Source organism: Prionailurus bengalensis, chromosome C1 (genome assembly GCF_016509475.1).
Source record: "Prionailurus bengalensis isolate Pbe53 chromosome C1, Fcat_Pben_1.1_paternal_pri, whole genome shotgun sequence".
NCBI lineage: Eukaryota > Metazoa > Chordata > Mammalia > Carnivora > Felidae > Prionailurus > Prionailurus bengalensis.
The window spans coordinates 89,703,548-89,724,357 of NC_057345.1; positions in this window are offsets into that span (position 1 = coordinate 89,703,548).

Here is a 20,810-nt window from a genome sequence, read left to right on the forward strand (position 1 = left end):
TCTGCATGTATATCTGATAGAAATGAAATCACTATCTTGAAGAGCTATCTGCATTCCTGTTTATTGTGGCATCATTTACAATAGCCCAAACATGAAAAGAACCTAAGAGTCACTTGATGAATAAATGGATAAAGAGAATGTGTATATATACCCAGTAGAATATTATTTAACCATAAAAAAGAAGGAAATTTTGCCATTTGTAACATGGTTGAACTTTGAAGGTATTGTTACGTGAAAAGAATCAGGAGAGAAGGACAAATACTCTATAATCTCACTTCTATGTGGAATTTAAAAAAATGAGTTCTATGAACTCATAGAAACAACAGACTGGTGGTTACCAGGGACTAAGGGTAGATGGAGGAAATGAGCAGTTTTTTGGTTCTAAGATGAATAAGTTCTGGAGATCTAATGTACAGCATGACGGCTATAGTTATACTGTGTTATATACATGAAATTTGTTAAGACAGTAGATCTTAAATGTTCTCTCTCTCTCACACACACATGTTACCTTAATGGATGTGTTAAATAACCTTCTTATGATAATCATTTCACAATATAAAAGTATATAAAACTGTCACAATATACACATGAACTTACACAATGTTATTTTTCAAGTATATCTCAAAGCTGGAAAAATAAAGTGATAATCTTCACAAAAAGAAAAAAAGATTGACTCGATTGAGATCAGATATAACTAAAGGTCTAGCATCAAAGATTGGTAATTAAGAAGGCAATTACAATGTAGTTTTGATTTGGAAGTGTTTAGGGCCACTAATATTAGATCATTCAGGTTTTAAATTGCTGAATATAAATCAAGGTAAAATCTCACTCTTGTGAATTAGACGAACATGAAGTTAATTTTGGAGTATATGCAGATCAGTGGACACTCAGATATTCAGAGGTCTCTCTGAATGCATAGGTACCAGGCTTATAGAAATTAGACTTATTTGGGATTGCACTGGAAATGTAATATCCTCATTGCTTTGCTCATGTCACTCAACACTTCAGATAACCATTAGTAATTAAAAATGTGTACAACTTGAAACAGAAAGAATTAGCACAACCATAGGTGACTGAGATTCATGAACAGAATTCTATATCTTAGAAGGATGGAGTGTAGAAATCAGTCCCCTAATGGTAAAAATCAGTTAGGAGCCCTCTGAATCTGACTTTTTAGGGTTGGCCTAAATTCTAATCAGTTGCAATTTGCTGGAGTTGTAGCAGGCAAATATCAGAAGGGGGCAGCAAAGAGCTATCTGGTCTGAAGAAAGCATAACCATTTGAAAAGTGGAGAAAGAACAGGAAGTTAATTCAACGTGGATTAAGTTACATGAAAAACGCTATTCCAAATGGGTGTCAAATCACATCAGAGTTAGACATCCAAGATGACCTGTGACCTTTGGATGTTATTTTACCCTGGTGTTCTCCCTATCTGAAAAGTTCTCAATTTTCTTGCCTGGATCATTTCTTCTCCATGCATCTCTTAAATATTTGTTTTCCAAAGTCCTGGCCTTGTCCTGCTTTATTCCTACTTTCCATATTCTCCATTTTATTTTAATCTATACTCTTTCGTCCCCTCCCACAGTAATAATTGCTCTCAATATACAGGACCTCCATGAGCATGTAAGACAGCATTAGTGCCAATTAAAAAATTGTACCATTTCTTGGCACGTGGATTCCAGGTAGCTACCAGGATGATTAATTCCCACTAGGGTTAATAATGTCTCAGATAAACCAATGGCTGTTTTTATTCTTTCGTATCCCCTCAGCCAAGCCACATGTTGCAAATTGTGTAAACCAGCCTGATATGCTAGGAATTCACAAATCTCTATCACTAACCACTCTTTCAACACCTGGACTTTATAGCTATCTTCAAACCAGATATTTCCACCAACACATGTGGTTAACATGTCAAAAAAAACTCATTATCTTTCACCAAAAATACATATTTTCTTCCATACTTGCTTTCCTGGTTAATCATGATTCCTTATACCCCGTCTGTCAGGGTAGAATGTGTTCATTCACTATTTCTTATTAACTTTATCTTATAAATGACATCTCAACTTAGAAATCTACTAGTTTCATTTTTCAAGACTTCAATGATATTGAACTTGGAGGATAACCAATTGGTAATGAAAAATGGATAGAACTAGAAAGAGAAGATATTTTCCTTTTGATAATATCCATAGAGTAGTTTACACTCCATTCTTCACACAACAATTAGTCTTCAAACCATTGTCAGGTGGGTTTCAGCTTCACTCTGTATAGGAAACTGCATTCTCTTCTCTTTGTGATGCCTAATGCACACTTTCTAGTTCTTACCTTGTCTTTTCAACATTTGAAAATGCTCCTCACAATGTTTTATGTCAGCTTTAGGAAAATGTTCTATCCTGTTAGTTTCTTTTACTACTTCTTTTCAGCATGTGTGTGTGTGTGTGTGTGTGTGTGTGTGTGTTCGGGATAGGTCAGTCTTTCTCTCTTTGCATTTTCTACATAGATGCTATGGTTACATCCATGGCTTCAACAGCTATCTATATATTGAAGACTTCCCAGATTTGTACTTATATCCAAACATATGATGTCTTCACTTAAAGGTCCCTTGGGCACCTAAAAATAAACATAAGTAAAATATAATGTGATTTCTTCCCTAACCATGATATTTCTTGGGCTGTATACACATCTGTTAGTAATAAAATCACTTACCCACTTGCACAAGCCTGAATATTGAAAGTCTTTCATGATTCCTTGCTCTACCTCCCTGTCCTTCATCCCACACAAAAAGTCAATCCTCCTCTTTCATTTATCTTCCAAAATGCCAATACCTTCTCTCAATCCACTCTATTGCTGTTAGAATTATTGTTTCTCCCTTAGATTGCTATAATAAAACTCCTAATAATCAGTTTTACTCTATTTTTATCTATTCTATCACAGCTTTCTACAGTGTAAATCAGATCAAATCATTACTTCATAATATTTGCCTTTTGATGCTCCACAGAATCTGCAAAAATATACAAAATTCTTGAAGTTCGTTATTTGCTGTTTAACTATTATTCTAACTGAAGCTGTCATCTCTCTGCTCCCCAGGTACCCCTCTCCCACTACAGTAATAAAAACAATTTCAATAAAAATAAGAAAATAATACTGGCAAATATTTACTGAACATTTACTATGTGCCAAATATTGCGGTTTCCTGAGTATATCAAGTTCTCTCTCGCTCCCTGTGTAATGCTGGCTGTATCTCCTCTCTGGAATGTTCTCTCACACTGTGTACTTACCGGCTCCTGTCTTTCAAGCCAGGTGCCAGCTGTCTCCAGGTAGGATGCCCTTCTTTGTGTTCTCTTGATATGTGACACATATTATGTGTTAAACCCACCAAACTACACAGTAGTTTCTCTTATCTGTAGTTTCACTTTTCATGGTTCCAGTTATCCACAGTCCACTTCAGTCTGGAAGCGAATGATACCCCTTCTGAGGAATCCTCAGAAGTTCATGTAGCCTGACCTATGTCACAGTGTTTACATTATTCACTTCACTTCATCTCATCATGTAGGCATTTTATCATCTCATGTAATCACAAGAAGAAGGGTGAGAGACCAAATTCAAATAACTTTTATTACCACATATGGTCATAAGTGCTATATTTTATCATTAGTTATTGTTGTTAGTCTCTTACTGTATCTAATTTATAAATTAACCCTTATTATAGGTATGGATATATGGGGAAAAACACAGTATAGAGATTTCTATACTATCTTAGTTTTAGGTATCCCCTGTGAGTCTTGGAACATATCCGCTGAAGATAAGGGCGGGGGTGGGGGGTGGCAACTGGACTAACCAAAACATGAGATAGAATTCAAAATGGGAGCAAAACTCAAGGTATAAAGTTAAGTAGTCAATATGCCAATTTACTCAATGCAAGATTTGGATATATGGCATTTACATTTGGCATACACGTGTACATAATGTAAGGGCCTCTAAATATAATTGCAACATATATATATATATATATATATATATATATATATATATATAATTAAGGAGAAATTGAGTTTTTGTCCTTTAGATGCTTATCCTTAGTTATCTTTATGTTTTTTCTAACAATGTAGTAATACATACTTCATTTAACATTATGATAAAATTAGATATGTATTCACTGTATATATTATTATCAGGGGATTATTGACATCTTGAGATCAGGCATTATCAGAATATTAGTTTCATGAGTCTATAGTTGTCTTGACTACATACTGTCACTAAGCATTTTTAAAGTGAAATGTAAATCCTAGCTTTCTCGGTAGTCAGCTTTATTTTAAATGTCAAATTATATTTAAAGTAATGAATTCAATTCTTAAGCATGTGATTCAGATATCATCCTAGCATGAAATACAATGGGCAGATTTTCTTAGCTTCTTATGGAGAAAAGATAAATGAGACCTCATTGCCCTGAATTTCTTCAGCACTGCAACACACAGTGGCCAAAACAAAGACAGTTGTTATTAACTATATTCATTTTGAAAGCAAAACGTTGGATATGGAAGTGTCTCCAAATTTTCTTTATATGATTTAAATCTTTAATATTATGCAATTCAGTTGCTAACAGGTTCAAGCCACTCTGGAACATGCTTTCAACAGTTGTATTCTCTCTTGTGAAAAGGTAATCTAAGTATCTGTGTGTCACAAAGTACACCAAAAGTCATCCAAAAGGGGGAGGCTGGTTGGCTAGGTCAGAGGAGCATGTGACTCTTGATCTCAGGGTTGTGATTTCGAGCCCCATGTTGGGTGTAGAGATTAGTAATAAATAAATAAACTTAAAAAAAAGATCACCCAAAGGAACAAAAGAAACTTAGCTTCTGTTCCATCAATGGTATTTAAGCTCCTACTGCTTCTTTTTAGTCTTCTAGGGCTCTTATCTATTTTACTATTTTGTTTTATTGTGGTCAAAGCATCTAACACAAAATTCACCATCTTAACCGTTTTTAGGTATACCATACCGCAGTGTTAACTATATGAACATTGTTGTGCAACATCTAGGACTTTTTTATCCTGCAAAATTGAAACTCTGTATGCACTGAGCAACACCCTTTTCTCCCCAAGCTTCTGGCAAACACCATTGTATTTTCTGTTTCTTTGAGTGTGACGATTTTAGATAGCTCCTATCAGCAGAATCATGCAGTACTTGTCTTTTTGTGACTAGCTGATTTCACTTTGCATGGTGCCCTCACGTTGCATCCATGGTGTAACAGGCTGATTTGTCTTCATGCTGACTTGCCAATGGTTTTCCTGATTTCATATAGCTGTCTATCTGTGTTGTCTGGTAGTGCTTTCAAATTCCTATTTCTTTCCCTGGTTTTAGGCTTATATATTCTTTTTTTCACTGCATCCTGTCTGGTGGTCTTTTCCTGAATATATTTCTGACATGATTATTTGTTAGGTTTTTATTCTGTGATTTGGTTCAGCATCCCAGTACTATCCTTAACCTCTATTCATATACCATTTTACGTCAAATTTCTAAATGATATTTTACTCACAATTCAGAAATTAAAGGAATTATCCTTCAGGTCACACTTACCAGAACTAGGAGTATAGAGATCAACCTTGTCAACAAAATTTATTACGAATGTATCCGCATTTATTTTTTAAGAGATAATATTGAAAATGAAAAATCACACTAAAGGCATGAGTAGATTAAATCCATTCTTTCCAATAGCAAGAACTAATGAGTGACTTCAGAAAAGAATTTACATTGCATTTCTTTTAAAAAGAAGATCTAAATCAAGAAGATGAGAAAGTCAGCAAGATCTGTGGGAGTCCAAGGGCTCAGAATGAATGTGCAGAAAAGCCAAGCTGAGGAAGGCAGAAGCAGGCCAAGAGGTGCATTTGATCTGAGCTAGCCTAGGTCAGATGTAGTAATATTTTAAAATACAAAGAGCCAACCATGGGGAATTGCTGAAATAGGCTACACAGGTTCAGAAAAGGATTTGAGGGTCCTTTCGTTTTATGTCCAAAACACACTGTGTCTTTCATTTCAAATTTTATATTGAAATTATATGTTGAAATGGCAGTATCTTTTACTAGTTTACAGGCATGGGAAGTATGTTTTTGTCTGTTTGTTTTTAATGTATCATTAGCATCTAGCTCATGGTTTGACATGTAGCAGGTTGTAAAGATAGGTTAGAGAATGAATGGTGGAGAAGAGGCATTGAAAACATGTTGTGAGTCCAACTAAGGATTACCTATATTAGACTAAATATGTCAGCCAGCAAGGGATTCAGCAAACATTTGGGCATAAAGTTTATGTGATATTTAATAATCAAAGTCCTGGTCCCATCTGACATTAACCTATATAAATGGTAACAAAGATAGTTCATATTATTTTTTGTGATTGAAAGACTTTATTTGGTTTCTGTTAAATTAAAAAAAATCACTGCACCATCTTGCTAACCATATGAATAAAACCTTTATGAAAATTCAATACGAAGATCCTTTTATATATATATTAGTTAATATACACAAGATCACTAAGAGAAAGGAACAAGCAACAGAATTTTAAATGACTTAAATGTAAAAATAACACATTTCCCCATGAACTCACTGAATTCACTTCATTTGTGCATTTAGTATCTGTATAGAATAGTTGCTACTCCTTATACCATTCAGTCTGTAGCTCGATTTTTTTTATTCAATGAAACAATATTTTAATGGTTACTTATTATATATGTTATTGTAGCAATTACATTATGTCCATTTTGGGTTGGATTATTGAAAAGACTCCTGTGTCTACACAATATATACTCAAACCAGTCTTTAACAAAGGCAATGAGTAAGATAGAGCAGAAGAAAGAGAACATTAGGCAAACATCATAGAGGTTTCAGAGATCCAGACAAAAGTTTTCAAGGTCTTCTCTCATTTTCTCAAGACTTGTCTCATCTCAAGATTACAAACCATGAAGACGTATGTGATATGTCTTCGCATCATGGAAGCTGAGGCTAAAGCTTACTGGGTGTTTATTTGTTAGTTTTAATACTCCATTGGTCACATAGCAAAATTGGTGTGCTACGGATTAAACCAAGTGAACTCTCAACCTACACACTTTTATTAAAAATATCTTTTTTTAACACTTATTTATTTTTGAGAGACAGAAACAGAGCTGAGCAGGGGAGGGACAGAGAGAGAGGGAGACATAAAATCTGAACTGGCTCCAGGCTCTGAGCTGTCAGCACAGAGCCCAACACAAGTCTCAAACCCACGAACCACTAAATCGTGACCTGAGCTGAAATTGGATGTTCAACTGACTGAGCCATCCAGGTGCCCCTCAATCTACACACTTCTATAAGCAATGTTGTAATGAAGACAGGGGAGTTTTAGGACTTTAAGGAGAACAAAATAAATCACTAATATAATACTGCATCCGTATCTTGACCAAGAGTTAGTAAAATGGAACTGTGGTAGCATAGAGACACCACAGATCAGCTGTAAGTCATATATTTTTACATACTCTTCTTGCCTTGAAAATTAAAGGTTGAACTGTACTTTAATATTTTCTATGTGTAAGCCCCAGAGGACTAATCAGGGTGAAAGTATAGGCTCTACTTTGATTCCTGAGGAGATAGAGGAGTCAAGTAGAGTCAAGGCAAGCAGTTTGATACATGCTACTTTCATCTGGTTAAGATGATTTTGACCCTTCCAAAGCCACTTTCCATTACCCACCCTGTTCTACCTGCTGGTGCTGGTCTCTTTAGACTGCAGTAGTGGGGTCCCTAGTCATCTGACTTCTAATGGAGTTTGGCTAAAGAGAGTAATCAGAATAAAACAGGTGAGTTACAGAGTGTGAGATTGAGTGCTTAGCTCCTAGATCAACCTGTAAGGAATGGAAGTATATTGGCTCTATCATTGATCTGGGTGATGTCAGGTCCTGTTTGCCCCCATTCACCATGTACTTACTTTTTCCTCCTTTTTACCTCTTCCTCCTAGAGGAGGGGTTAGTTGTTTGCTACTAGTCCTAATTTACTACACAATTCATGTAGCTTTTTTTAAACACTGCTATCATTTAAGAACATTGGAAAAGATTCTTAAACAGAAAAATGAATTACTAATTAAAAGTTTCCAAAAAAGGAAACTTATCTCCCATAAGTTAACAATCTTCCTCATCTTTGTGGTTACACAACAGATTATACATCACATCACAATGTTTAGAACACTATACATTTTTTATTTTTGTTTTTTGTCTAACCCATTAAAATGTGCCTCAGTGAGAGAAATATATGTTTTATATATCTATTATTTCTTCAATAACTCATATCTGTGTCTAGAACATGGTGAACACTAAATACTTGTCGAATTGAATAATTAACTAAGGGGTAAATAAAATTGTAGAAGATATTCATTTGAGTTTCATATCCACTGGTTTAAACACACTGGGAACACTTTAAGGACCTGAAATATTGGAATGTTAGGCACTGAGAAGATACAAATTTGAGGCTATCATATTTCATGCTTTCTACTAGTTCACTAACAAAGACTAATTAATATGTCACATTTCATCTCAAGTTTAGGTTTTCTTCTGTTCTTACTTGATTTTCTCCCGATCGTGGATCACCTCTGTGACTTGAATTATCATTTACAAGTTCATTTCTACTATTATGAGCTTAACACTTTATACCTTGCCCCTTTGATATCCTCTTCCATGTGAAGGAACTTTCTGTTGAGCCATCTTTTGGTCTCTTTCTGCCCCAAACAGGAGAACGAATAACTTATATGATTGATAATTTTGGAAAAACGCACACTGGGTTTGCATTGCCTCCTTTTCTTTGGGAGCTGCTTATTCAAAGAAGAAATATATTCTACTATCAATTGAACCAGGTGGTAAGCTTACTAGGGCAGGTGTTCATGGGGGAGACTGTGAACTTCAAATACCACCAAAGAATGAAGACTATGTGTGTCTATTTTTTTAATTCATTATTCAAATGACCACTGTAAGCTGCACATTTAGGCAATATCCTCCTTTCTTTCTTTCTTTTTTTTTTTTTTTTTTTTTTTTTTTTTTTACCAGTTTAAAAAAAAAAAGGTGATATTTTGGTCACCATGTGACTCTTTCCTTCAATTGGTTCTAAATTTAGGCAGAAAATACAGCATTTATTTGTTCAGACTCTTAAAAGCTCCAAGAATTTCCACAATTATATCACCAGCCTAGATCTCTCCCCAGAGCTTCATACCCCCCCCCACACACAACTGAGAACTCAATCATTCCTTTCAGATATTTCAGAGACCAATAAAACTCAACACTTAAAAATTTTTATAGCTCTATACTTCATAGTGCATACAGCACCCATTAAAAGGAGGATGTTAAGCTAAATATTTGATATGTAACAAGATAAATAACAACCAATGACTGACTCTTTTATGGTCTTTCTGTCTTCTGATTCTTTTTCCACTGTGCTGACATATTCTGAATTGTAGGTGATAGCATTAACACAATGAATCTGATTGGTTATTCACTGTAATCTTAACAGATAAAGACAACTTTTGAAGGATTTAAAATGTCTTGTGGTCTGACTCTTATCTCTCCTACTTCATCTCTCAACCCTTCCACTTTACCCTCCACATTCTAACCACATAGATCTTTCTATTCCTGGAAAAGCCATGAACTGTATCATCCACAGGACTTTTTAAAAACATTTTTTAAATGTTTGTTTATTTTTTAAGAGAGAGATACACACATACAGACAGAGAGAGAGAGAGAGAGGGAGGGAGAGAGAATGTGCATGAGTGGGGGAGGTGCAAGGAGAGATGGGGACAGAGGATCCAAAGTGGGCTCTGTGCTGACAGCAAAGAGCCCAATTCTGGGCTCAAACTCTCAAGCTGTGAGATCATGACCTGATCCGAAGTTGGCTCCTTAACTGACTGAGCCAACCAGGTGCCCCCATCCACAGGACTTTGCATTTGATATTTCCTGTGCCTGAAATTCTTCTCCCCACTTCTATGCCTGACTAATTCCTATTGACTTTTAGAATTAGCATGTTTACTGCATTCTTCTTGGAATATTCCTTTATCGCTGCTTTTGATAGCAACTGCTCCCACCCCCAAACTTTCAATACACTCTGTTTTAAACTTCTTGATGCACTAATTTTATTAAAATGTAATTTCCCAATTTTTAAATCTGTGTCCCTCTTCATTATTAATGATAAGGACTGTATCTTCTTTAATATTCTATTCCTAGGTCTTAACATTATTTCTATAATATGTAAAGGTCAATAGTTAGTAAAGAGTAACCAAGTAATTTTTTAGAAAGTCTCTCTTAAATTCCCCAACTTAAAGTTTATTAATAATTACCTTGAAAAGTTAGAATCAAGAAACATGAATTTCATTATTCTCTAATTAGCTTTTATTTTTATGTTGGCAATTTCTTTCTTATTTTAAAAATGAAGACCATGTGTCTGGTCTCAGAGAAAGCACTGATGGGTAAACAAAATAAATAGCCACATACAAGTTACAATTTGAGTGACAAAAATATCTCTATAATCAATATTTTTTAAAGGGCATATTGATATTAAGATTAACACAGAGTGAACATTAGATCTTTGAAAAGTGCAGACAATACTATTTAAAACTTAGCAAAGGAGTTATGATTCCTTCCTAGAAAGAAGGTTACTGAGCTAAAATATAAATGGAAAAAAAATAAGGTACAGGGCATCATGAAATGGCTGTCCAGTAGAAATGACAAGTGATAGGAATTTTTGATCTTACTGACAATTATAGGGCATTGTAAAAGTTTAATCAAATAATTTCTGAGCAGGTATCTGGAACAGGTCAAGGAAAATAAATATTCCCTACCAATGATAAGAATGCTCTGGTCACTTATTTTCACATAGAATGGGCATAATATAAAAGGATCTATTATAGTACAGATAGAAAATTTCACAGAATCATCTCCATTCCTTTGCTTCAATCTCATGCTCACTGAATCCAGTGAATTACTAATTGGGTTCTTAAGCCACTAAATAAGGAAACAGATGTCTTCGAGGTTGAATCTATGGAAAGGAATGTATCTAACAAAATTAATCTTAGTGCCCAAATACCCTTCTGTATTACAGATCAACTTGATTATTCCTAGGTGAACTATTAAACTTGAGTCCATGACCTCCCTCCTGCTGTCTCCCAAAGAATCTGTCTGAGCAGCTGAAAGCCTGCTTTTACATGTCAATATTTTAACAACACTGCATATGAGCAGAAATAATATTATCTTAACTTGAAGGGTGTTTCAGTCTGTAAGTTGATAGTCTTGCTCATATTTCAAATCCTTGTTATAAAAAATAAAACTATGCAATTCAAAGGAAATAATCTGTAATTTCAAATTTCATATAAATATTTTCTAAAAACCCACAGGAAACAAATTTAGAAGATTAATGCAAAAGTGCCACAAGTAAAGTAGAAAGGATATTGCATTGTAGATCCTTTATATCATTTATGTATTTTGGAACACAGTTATATCCATGAAAAGCCTTTATTTCCTTTCCAGAATTCTTTAGTGCAAAATGTGTTGTGACCATTTGTAGTTTTATAACTGAAATGATTTCTCTATGAAGTAATATATATTTCTACATTTGAATTAAAATAAAGTATTTTATGACAGCTACAAACTAAAATAACACATAATCGAAATTAATCATAGTAATGTTAGAAATTAAATATGTTGGTGGCAGATGTTCATATAAAACAAGTTTTGGTGCTGGTATCTTGCAGAATATTAAGCAAAATGCAATGTTATGATTAGAAAAAAACTTTCCAGGATGTACTAAATTTTACAAAATAAAACATTTTATATAGCTTCTTTTTAGTAGCTTTGTATGTTTCTAATTTGAAAATTTTATAAGATCATATATCTGCTTAACCAAGTAAAAATTTTGTCACATTCTCCTTAATTTTAGAGTCATAGCTCTCCTCATTAGATTTTTTCTTGTCCATCAGGAAAATAACCCATGATTCCCTATGAGCCACTAAAAATGGGACTCTTGTTAGAAGCTTACAACTGCTCCATAAATAACTTCATGAAGTAAAAAAAACAAAAACAAAAACAAAAACAAAAACAAAAACAAAAACAAAAAAAACCTGTAAAAATCTGTTGGTTTCTCAGTGTGGAGACAAAAATGTGTACTACAGCCAGCAAAGGAAGGAATCTTTCATGTACTACCAAAGGACACACTTTGCCTATTTTTCTACAAGTCAAATTACCGAGATGTGGAAAATAATATTATTAATTTTAAGAAAATAACAAACTTTTTTTCCTGAAAAATTATATTTATTTAAGTCATGACATTAAGTCATGGTACAATTATAAATTATGATTTTATGAGGAGACAAACAGAACTTTGTAACATAGACACTGACAAGTAGGTGACTGTGACTAATATTTGTGTTTTAAATTGTTTTAAGACAAGTCATCCCCTAAATTATTCTGCGCTTACAATATGTGCTATAGTTCTTTTCTTGCCTGCTGGTGTTCATAGAGTTTTGATGATGGCAATGAGAGATTTATTTTTTAAAGTCCTTTGACATATGAGGATGCAAAGGGAAAGGAAGGATGCTATTGTGTCTCACATGGGACACAAAGTTGAAAGATTCAAATTGTATTAATATTCATGAAGCAAAACAACCAACTCTTATTTTTGAAATATTGACTGTAAGGATGTTCCGTTTTCCATTTCAAAGAGATTATTATTAGCTAAGTGATTAATTCACTATGAATGCATTCAGATTTAGAACAATGACCAGGAGAAGGTTGTCATTTGAGTTAAGAAAAGACCCACTGACACTTGAACATAGGCCAGTGTTGCTAGAAAAGTCCAGCTCCTTTGGGTGTCTTCTCTTGAAGGGAATTGAAAGGTGCAGTCCTAGGCTTTCCTTTCTCTTTGGGAATTAATTTGATACACATTTTTAAAATGGTAGACATTTGTAGTATCACGCTCAGATATTTTGCCCAAATTTTCATTTGTTTTGGTCCCCTGGTCAATTTTCCCAGTGACACCTCCATGCCTACACACTGTCCTCCTCCACATTTCAGATCAGGCACAGATTGCATACTTCTACATCTGTCAGACCAAATTCTGTGTGAAACACACCTTCTGCCTTGATTCTAGTCATTTTGAAATCATCAACTACATCCTTCATCACATGCTTGTTGTTTCTGCCTGTGTGCAACCTCATCCATCCTTCTTGCTTCTTCAACTCTTCCCTGACCAGCCATCTGAATAGCAACACACCTTATCCGTTAACTCTGTAGCACCTGAATATACTCTATGCCTTTTAATCCCTGATTTACTTATCTCTTTTTATCCCAGATTATAAACTCCTTGACAACAAATTTCCTCAGAAATGAGCATGATGCCTTGTATGTAGCATGTGCTCACAAAATGACTCACTGAAATGCCTTTATTTTCCATTTGCTTCTTCGAGTTTTATCTCTCCTACCAGAACCACATAGCCACCTGTATGAATTTGTTCCCAAGAAAAACCTCCATACACAAACTGTCTCTTTTCAGTCATTCAATTCCTGAATAGGTTAGCATACCAAACCATTAAAGAATACTTATATAGTATTAGTAGAACTGGTCCTAAAATGCAACAATGCCATAAACACCAGGCCATGTGAAAAAATATGGAGGATATTTACCATATTACTTTAAAATCATTACAAGCCTTGATTACCTAATTACTAAAAATGTTAAAACACAAGGTTAGGCCGAATTTCTAAGCAGCCACAAAATAACATATATTCTAGGGGAGCCTGGATTGCCCAGTAGGTTAAGTGCCTGACTCTTGATTTGGGTTCAGGTAATGATCCCAGCATCATGGGATCTAGCCCCATGTCGAGCCCCGCGTTGGGCTCCATACTGAGAGTGGAGCCTGCTTAAGATTCTGTCTCCCTCTACACCTCTCCCCTGCTCGCACTCTCTCTCTAAAATAAAAACAAAAATTCTTAAAACAAAAACTTTAAAATACCAAAATAATTCATATTCTATAATGTAGTTCTCTATGATCATTTAAAAAATTTGAACCTTGTATTTAAAAGAGTTTGAATTTCATTATATTTTTTTCCTAAAATTTTGAGGCTACATGTTCTGAAGGTGACATATGTAACCATCCCATTTATAAAGTAAGGATAATAATGTATTTCTCATTGAAAGTAAGAATATGGGATTTGATTTACAATTCTTCAGTAAAAATTGTGAGGGAAGGCAGATAAATGCAACAAGATTGGCAATGTATTCTTAATTATTAAGCTAGGTTATAGGTACATTAGGGCTCATCATGCCATTCTATTTTTATGTTTTAATATATCTATAATAAAGAGTATTTTTAAAAGTAAAAAAAAAATATGGCAAGTGTATGTGTATTCATTTGAGTTTAGATTTGTGTTTTCACTATTTTCCCAGTGACTAGAATTCTAGATATTCTCTCAGCCACACAATAGAAAATGAAATCTTTTTTTTTTTCTAACACAACTTTAAATGTTATCAGGGCCACCTCTTTAACATCAGATTTAATCAAAATGCTAAAAGAAACAAATATTTCTAGTTTGTGTAATTAAAGAGTCAAATATTAAACCTAGGGACATGACTATATGCATGAAGTTCACCAAATTCCTGGATCTATAAGCTGTCTTTGACTTTGAGATAAAGACCAAAGGTGTTATCAATACCAATATATAAGACCCTCCGTTAATCCACATGCCTCTCACCTGCAGTATATTTTGCATATATCACTGCAACATATCACAAGGGCAATGTGGTCTTCTAGGAGTATCTCACATGGAGAATCTATTGCCTCATTCTGCGATGGTGCAGAATAGAGGATGATTATAAATGTAGTACTTAAGGGGTGCCTGGATGGCTCAGTCGGTTAAGCGTCCAACTCTTGATTTCTGCTCAGGTGGTGAGCTCACGGTCATGAGCTTCAGCCCCGCATCAGGCTCTGTGCTGGGTGCAGAGCCTACTTAAGATATTCTCTCTCTGTCTCTGTCTCTGTCTCTGTCTCTCTCTCTCCCTGCCCTTCTATCAAAAAATAAAAATAAAGAAAAATAAAGAAGGAAAGAAACATAGTGCTTAAATTTTGGAAACTCCTTTAAAATGAATTTCTCACTTCTTTGGACATTGTTTAAGCTTTTTAAAAATTTAGTACTTATAACACTTAAAACTTGAAATAAAAAAGCTAACTAACAATTAGGGGATTGTAGAAAAAACTTAACCTTACAAAATAAACACCCACCCCCAAATACACTTTTATTTAACTAATTCTGTTTATTCTAATGTTTCATAATATGTTTTATCATCCATAAAATAAAAGTGTAAGGCTTTTTTTAACTGTACACAGGAAAAGGGCACAAATGCAATAAGAAAAAGTAATTTAAATGCAATTAGCCATTTGTCATTAATAGGAAATTCAAAAATTCTAGAATATTATTGTAAAAGCTCAAAAATAAAAACAATTTGAAAACAACCACCATGTGAAAACCATATCTGTACTAAATATTTCGTGAAACATTTGCAGAAGCTGTAATGATTAAATATAAATGGTTCAGGGCTAAATCAGTAATAAGTATCACCAGTTTAAAGAATTGTGTGTCACTAAACCACATTTTGAGAATCATTATTACTTCATCTTGTAAGGAAATTGTCTTTGTGTCTCAGAGACCATTCTATTCCTTCTCTAATATTAAGGACGCCAAAGAAAATATCATTAATTGTCAACACTTTCATGTGTTGTACATTGAAGATATCAGAGGGTAGACTGTGACACGCTGAATAATGGCCTAGCAAAGATGTCTATATCCTAATCCCCAGAACCTACAGATATGTTACCTTACATGACAAAAAGAACTTTGTGGATGTGATAAGGTTAAGGATCTTGAGAAGGGACCATTGCTCTGGATTATCTGAGAGGGCCCAATCTGATCACAAGGGCCCTTATAAAAGGGCAGTAGGAGGATCATAGATACAGATGGCATTGTAATAATAGAAACAGCGTACTAATTTGAAGATACCACGTTTCTAGCTTTGAAGATGGATAAAGAGACCATGAGACATGGAATATAGGTTGCCTGTATAAACTAGAAACTGTAAGAAAACCAATTCTCCCCTAGAACCTCCAGGAAAAAAAATGTGACCCTTGTGACCCATTTTAGGACTTCTTATCTTGAGAACTGTAAAAGAATAAACTTTTTAAGCTTACAAGTTTTAAGCTACTAAATGTGTGGTAATTTGTAATAGCAACAATAAGAAACTAGTGCATTTTCCCTGTGCTAAAGATGACTTCCAACAATTCTCCAGTTGTTGATGCTAAAGGCTAAGGTTATGTTGTGGGTTCAGTTATGCTCCTGATTCAAATTTCCTTCTCAAAATTCATTTCCTAGGAAATCTGACCTAAGCTAGTAGTGGTCTGAGAAAACCAAATTTAACACAGAGGACATCATAAATGTGCACAGGGATATATTCTTCATTACTTCCACAATGATAACTACAACCCCATATTTAGTTAACATTGCATTGGAGAAAGAAGCATATCCAGATATTTCAAGGACACAGGATCCAACTTTACATTGGTATCTATGGATTCAAAGCATTTCCAAGTCCTCTCATATAGATGGGGGATATATGGGGACCAGATAATTAATGGAGATTTGGTTCAGTTACAACTCACAGTGGGTCCATTTGCGACAAAAACTCTAAATGTATGATTGGCATAGATATATTTGATGATTATCATAACTCCCATATTGGTTCCTTGGCCAGGGAAGAAAGAGTTGGCACAGTAGAGATTGGCAAGTAAAAGCTTTTGTTACTGCAACTTTGGCCAAGATAATGCAATAAAGCCAATATTGTATTTGGTGAGAAATAATTCTCCATGAGTCTCTCATCTTTCTTTGTGCCTAAAGATTTGCACCCAATTCTCAGATTCATTTACCTTTCAGAGGATAGAGAATGTCTCTTCCCTTCCCAGAGAATATCTTTTTACATTAAAGTATAACAAGGATAATGTCTCTCTCTGAAGAGAAAGATAGGCAGGTTTGCCAGCAGCTCTCTTCTAAGAATGAGTGATTTCTAAGCTTGCCATTCCTTAATTGTGATGCAGGCCCACTGTGTGCACAGCATCCACCTGGGCCCCACCCACATTGCCCCAGTGAGATTTGTAGGTCAAAGGGAACCTATGTCACCTGCTACAACATGAGTAATGAAAGAAGTGTCTAAATTTTTTTGAACTGGTCTCCTTACCACCTGAATCTCTAGAAGTATGACTAGCCAACTTAGCAGCTGCCACCACACTCTTCCTTAGGACTGTATAATTGCTTTATAGGAGTGGAACACATTTTCCACTAATGGTTTGTCTTTCCTGTCCACAAGACTTTAGCCAGCACCATTAACCAAAGTCCAACAGAAAGCTTTATCCATTAACATAGAATCCCTCATGGCATTCCCAATTACAGATATCCTTCATAATATAAAGATCTATTTTATAGCAAAAAAACAAAAAAACAAAAAACAAAACAAAACAAAAAAACCCTGCAGCCATAGATACATGACTCTGGGATCTGTTGGTTCAAACATGTTCAGCACACCCCAGAATATCAGCCTGATAGAGTAAGAAAATGCTTTTTTTTAATGGCCTTTTTAAGGTTCAACTGTGCTGCCCTGTTAGAGACAATACCATGCAGCAGTGAAGTGCTGTCCTCCAGGACACGGAGTGCCCCCTTAATTAATGATCATGATGCGATGTTGTTTTTCTAGGGAATAGGGACCAAGGGAAGGAGTAGGAGTGTCTCCATTAACCAATTTGACAATAAATTGCATATTAAAAAAAAGGAGTGTCTCCATTTATCATCATACTCAGTGATTCATTTCAGAGAATTTGTGTTTTATTTCACAACACTGAACTCCAGAGGATTACAGATTCCAGTCCCAGATAGAGAATTCACCAGGGGCACAGGAAGTGTCCCCCTATACTTAAAGCTGCCATTTGATAACTTCAAGCAAAGTTTAAAGAAAAATCACCATCCTGGCAGGCAGGCTATTGTTACAGGCAGGCTACATCAGGGGCAGGGAAAAATTAGTACCCTCATTATGTACTTACTGATCTCTTGGAACTGCTTGCCTTATTTTCATGGTAAATTTGCAAGCGCCTCAGCCTTGGACTGAGAAAGGCCTAGGGATCAGAGGTTCAGACCAATCAGGGGAGAGATTCTGGGTCATGCTGTTAAAGAAGTCACCAAAATCAGCAGAAATGCTAGCTGAGGGTAAAGAGGTTTTAGAATGGATAATATAAGAGGCAAATGATAAATATCAACTGTGTCTTTAAGAACAGGTTTAGAGGCATGGGTTATAGTTAGTCTCACTCATCCTCCCTTCGTAGGTTTGTTGAGGAAAAGAGATCAACCAGAATACTGGAAGAGAGGTTTCCAGAACTCCTTGTATGAAGCAAATGAATCCATGAGTCACAAAAGGTGGACTGCAGTCAATGGACTCAGAACCTCCCTTTGGGACTGAGATATTCATTCCCCCAGCTCTTGGGAGTGAGTGCTGCTAATATCTCTTAGCTGAGTCCTTCTTCAGATACTGTGTTCAGTAGAAGGGGGCTGATTTACCCAAAGTCACACTCCCACTTTAGGAGCCACCTACATCCAAAGATTAGTCCACGTAGCACAGAAAGCCTAGAATGATTCCTTTGGGGATGAAGAACTATGAAAAACCATACCAGTTCTAGAATTGCCTATGCCATCAATGAGGTCTTCGTTGTAATGCATCACTGCTCCACTATCTACCTAATTTTCCCTCTTTGGTAACTCCACATGTGTTGATCCCAAGAGAATTTCCAATAGAGTTGCTACATACAAATCCTCATCTCTGGACATAATGTAAGAAATGTGATCCAAGAGAAATATGAGGGACAAGTGAAAGCCATGGGATATTTTGTCAGAGTATCAAATATGTTCCCTATTTCACTTACTCTTAATGATGACATATAAGTAAATGAATATACATAAATACATATGTATATATATGAGACTCTTGTTTGAAGCATTTATGGTTTTCTGAATTAGCCATTAGTATGACAAATACTGCTACAGATTACACTGTTCCCCTGAGCAAATTACCTGTCCTTTTATAGCAGCAGCCACAGAATTGAAGTGTGAAACTGACAACCCAATTTTTCAAATGAATTTGCAGAGACTTCAGCCAAAAGTAAGACAGAAGTAGAAGGAGTATGGCTCACACAAGAGAGAAATAGATTTTCTGCTTTGACTGCTTACAAGAACTTGAGTTGATAAATGAACTGATAACAATAGTATCTCTTATTTACAGGGAAAATGTCTTCATGTTTCATTTATCTGGTTATCAAAATACACAGACTATTTGAATAGTATTCAAGGATACACTTGAAAAAATATTGGTAATGTGTCCTCCCTCCTATCTATATTCCACAGATAATAGATGATGTTATACAGATTCTCAGAAATACATTTTGTGTTTAATTACAGACACTGTTTTATCCTTTATTTTGACATATTTTTCTTTACATTCATTTTCCTTATAGGATTATTTATTTTTATTTTTCTGATTTCATTTGTCTTCATGTTAATTGTTTTGCATATGCAACTAGTTGTTTGTATTTATAAGATTCATAATATCCTTTCTTCTGGTCTAAAGAATAATCTAAGCCTCTTAATAAAGAAGACAAGAACTTTTTAAATTGGGCCATGGCATTTCATTTAACACCAATGACTTGGTTTCCCGACTACTTCACACATCTATCTGCACACTATTGAAGTTCCATGCTTTTGCTCACTTAAAATCGTTTTGAAACTTTTCTTTACTGGACTTTAAATTTATACCTTTTCAAGTACAACTTCTCTCCCAAGAACTTACTGACGGATCTAAATTATATACTTTATAAAAAGAACAAATTCTCTTTTTGGCATCTTTGCACCAACATGTTTATAATTATACATTTTTTGTAATAGTTTTTATTTTCTAAAAACATAAAATTAGAACAGATATTAAAAGACTGCTTATATTTTCCTTTATAATTTCTATCACTTTCAGTTTCCAACACCTCCTCATCCTAGCATCTGAGACATACAGCATTTATTTTAATTGTATTTGCTTATTTGTTTTAAAATATGATCTTTAATCAAATTGAAATTTATTTTTCTTGAATGGTGTAAAATAATTATTTAAGTTAATTCATCTTCTCAAATTTCCAGTCAGTATTTCTAATATTATTTAATAAATATTACCTTTCACTCTCTTTAATCTGGAATTTCTACTTTATTATTTGTTCATTTTTTATAACTTGAAATCTGTTTGGGGAAGATTATCTGTTCAATTCCTGCTTGTCCATGTCATCAACAATTCTTTTAAATAATGTGCCTAAAACCCAAATCACCTCAAAGTTGAAACTCGAATGACTTTAATCATCTAATTAGCATAACTAAGCTTTCTTTTTCTTAAAATGAGATAACAAAATATATGATTAAATCCTACTATAAGGATGAAATGTAAGTTTATATTAGGTCCACCACCAGAACCAGGAAATGATAATCCCTTACTGTTTACCCATTCATGCATATGTTTAACAGAATATGAATTTATTTAGTTCATATTTTATTTCAGACACTCTGCTGGGCATTGGGATATACTAGTGAAAGCAATTTTTGAAAAAAGTAGCCTCTGCTCCCAAAGATGTCAGAGTGTTTTGACAGGGGAGAACAAACACACATTACTGCTTGATTCATGCAAAATACGTGTATATTCATGTGCTA